At 41.8% G+C, this 2,833-nt stretch overlaps 1 protein-coding gene and 1 pseudogene across 1 annotated transcript in view; both read left to right on the forward strand.

The window, feature by feature from the left end:
• CPA6 (carboxypeptidase A6) overlaps positions 1 to 2,833 on the forward strand; it is a 526,142-nt gene that overhangs the window by 505,529 nt on the left and 17,780 nt on the right. The window lies entirely within an intron of this gene.
• On the forward strand, positions 597 to 1,867 carry LOC102829019 (annotated as a pseudogene).

Raw genomic sequence — 2,833 nt, forward strand, 5'->3', positions numbered from 1 at the left:
GTACATACACACAATGAAATATTATGCTACCTTGAAGAATAACAAAGAAGCTGCAAGCCACCGCATAACATGGATGAACCTTGAGGACATTATGTTGAGTGAAATTAGTCAGTCACAAAAGGAAAAGTACTGAATAGGACCACTACTGTAAAAGACTAACAACCCATACTAAAGCGGGGGAGGTTCTATGTTGGATGCTGGGATGTGGGGAGTAGGGTGAGGGGAGGGAGGGGAAGGTGGAGCCCAGGGCAGGGAACAGACACAGGATAGTTTGGGTGCTGGGGAGGGGGGCAATATATAAGAAGGGAAAGGGGAATGGAAGAACAAAGCAAATCAGAGAACAATTAGGCAGGTTTGCAAAGGCTAAGTGGTACAGAGGTAAAGAATGATGTATGTACAACTTTGGAACAACAGGGCTCTGAGATACAGGGATGGAGACATGGTTGGAATGGGCAAAAGGAGGGAAATAATGTTAAGATGCTTGGCTGTCTTTTGAATCTTGGTTTCCCTTGCATACCATTATAAAATAAACACTGGACCCCTCCCGCAACGTTCGACTCTGGGTTTCCTTCCTGCTCTCCTGCCAGTTGCCCACCATGGCCGACAAGGAAGCAGCCTTTGATGACACCATGGAAGAATGGGTGATTAATGAGGAGTACAAAATATGGAAAAAGAACACCCCTTTTCTTTATGATTTGGTAATGACCCTTGCCCTCAAGTGGCCCAGCTTAACTGCACAGTGGCTTCCAGATGTAACCAGACCAGAAGGGAAAGACTTCAGCATTCATCGACTTGTTCTGGGAACACACACATCAGATAAACAAAACCACCTTGTGATAGCCAGGGTGCAGCTCCCTAATGATGATGCTCAGTTTGATGCATCACACTATGACAGAAAGGAGAATTCAGAGGTTTTGGCTCAGTTAGTGGAACGATTGAAATAGAAATCAAGATCAACCACGAAGGAGAAGTAAACAGGGCCTGTTATAGGCCCCAGAACCCTTGCATTTTTGCAACAAAGACTCCATCCAGTGATGTTCTTGTTTTTGACTACACGAAACACCCTTCTAAACCAGAACCCCTTCTGGAGAGTGTAACCCAGATCCACGCCTCCATGGACATCAAAAGGAAGGCTATGGGCTTTCTTGGAATCCAAATCTCAGTGAACACTTGCTTAGTGCTTCAGATGACCTTACCATCTGCCTGTGGGACATCAGTACTGTTCTAAAGGAAGGAAAAGTGGTGAATGCAAAGACCATCTTTACTGGACACACAGCAGTAGTTGAAGATGTTTCTTGGCATCTGCTCCATGAGTCTCTGATTGGGTCAGTTGCTGATGATCAGAAACTTATGATCTGGGATACTCATTCAAATAATACTTCCAAACCAAATCATTCAGTTTACACCCATACTGCTGAAGTGAACTTCTTTTCTTTCAATCCTTATAGTGAATACATTCTTGCCACAGGATCAGCTGACTAGACTGTTACTTTGTGGGATCTAAGAAATCTAAAACTTAAGTTACATTCCTTTGAATCACATAAGGATAAAATATTCCAGGTTTGGTGGTCACCTCACAATGAAACCATTTTGGCTTCCAGTGATACTGATTGTAGGCTGAATGTCTAGGATTTAAGTAATATTGGAGAAGAACAATCCTCAGAAGATGCAGAAGATGGGCCACCAGAACTATTGTTTATTCATGGTGGTCACACTGCCAAGATATCTGATTTCTCCTGGCAATGAACCTTGGGTGATTTGTTCTGTATCAGAAGACAGTATCATGCAAGTGTGGCAGATGGCAGTGAACATTTATAATGATGAACACGCTGAAGGGAGTGTGGATCCATAAGGACAAGGGTCCTAGTTATGTCTGTACTGTGGTTTTAGACTCCCCTTTTTCTCTCAACAAAGAGATCGATTTTAACACTGGTTTTGAGACAAGACTATGTTTGGCTATCCCTCTATAGGTACCATCAACAGTGCTATTAGCCCTAACAGTGAGTGTTTTCTAAATATTAACTGGGAGACTTGATTTAGCAAAGCCACAGACTTATATTTAAATTTTCTTCAGGAATTTTCTAGAAACAAACACAGGTCTGAAGTAGCCACAGAAAGGGGAACACCTGTGTGTGGTTATTTTTCTTCTTAAACTATTGTTGTTGTTGTTAAGTGCCGTCGAGTCGGTTCCGACCCATAGCGACCCTGTACAGGGTTTCCGAGGGCTTAAACTATAAACCCCAGTTTTTCAGATGCATTTTTAAGTAATGGCTAGAGTGGATAAGGAATATAGCCAAGGGAGGTAGGTGTCTGAACCATGAAGTATAATACTGCAAGATGACATTTTTATTCAGGAAACAGGGGAGATTCAAGTCATATAGATTGCTACTCTAAAATCCTCTCACCTGACTTGCCATGATGTACATATTCCTGTGTACACCAGTCGCTCTGTTCCTTCAGTTAAATCAAAACTTTATTTTCCATGTTCCTGTTTTCCCATATATTTTTGCTTGTTTAGTGTATTTCTTATACTGATTTCATATTGTTTCTTTCCTTTCTGTGAAATGGTTGTTTTTGTTTTTTAACTTGGGACCACCATATTGCAAAGAAAAATGTTTTTACCTGACAGTTATACCACAGGTAGACTGCCCAGTAAGTTGAGAAGAGTGAATTGATAGTTGATATACTTGTTTTTAAGGAGCTCTGGTAGCTTAGTGATTACGAATTGGGCTGTGAACTCCAAGGTCAGCAGCTCAAAACTACTAGCTGTTTCATAGGAGAAAGATGAGGCAGGCTTTCTGCTCCCATAAAGATTTGCAGCCTTGGAAACCCT

The sequence above is a fragment of the Chrysochloris asiatica genome, unplaced genomic scaffold (genome assembly GCF_000296735.1).
Source record: "Chrysochloris asiatica unplaced genomic scaffold, ChrAsi1.0 scaffold00036, whole genome shotgun sequence".
NCBI classification, from domain to species: Eukaryota; Metazoa; Chordata; class Mammalia; order Afrosoricida; family Chrysochloridae; genus Chrysochloris; species Chrysochloris asiatica.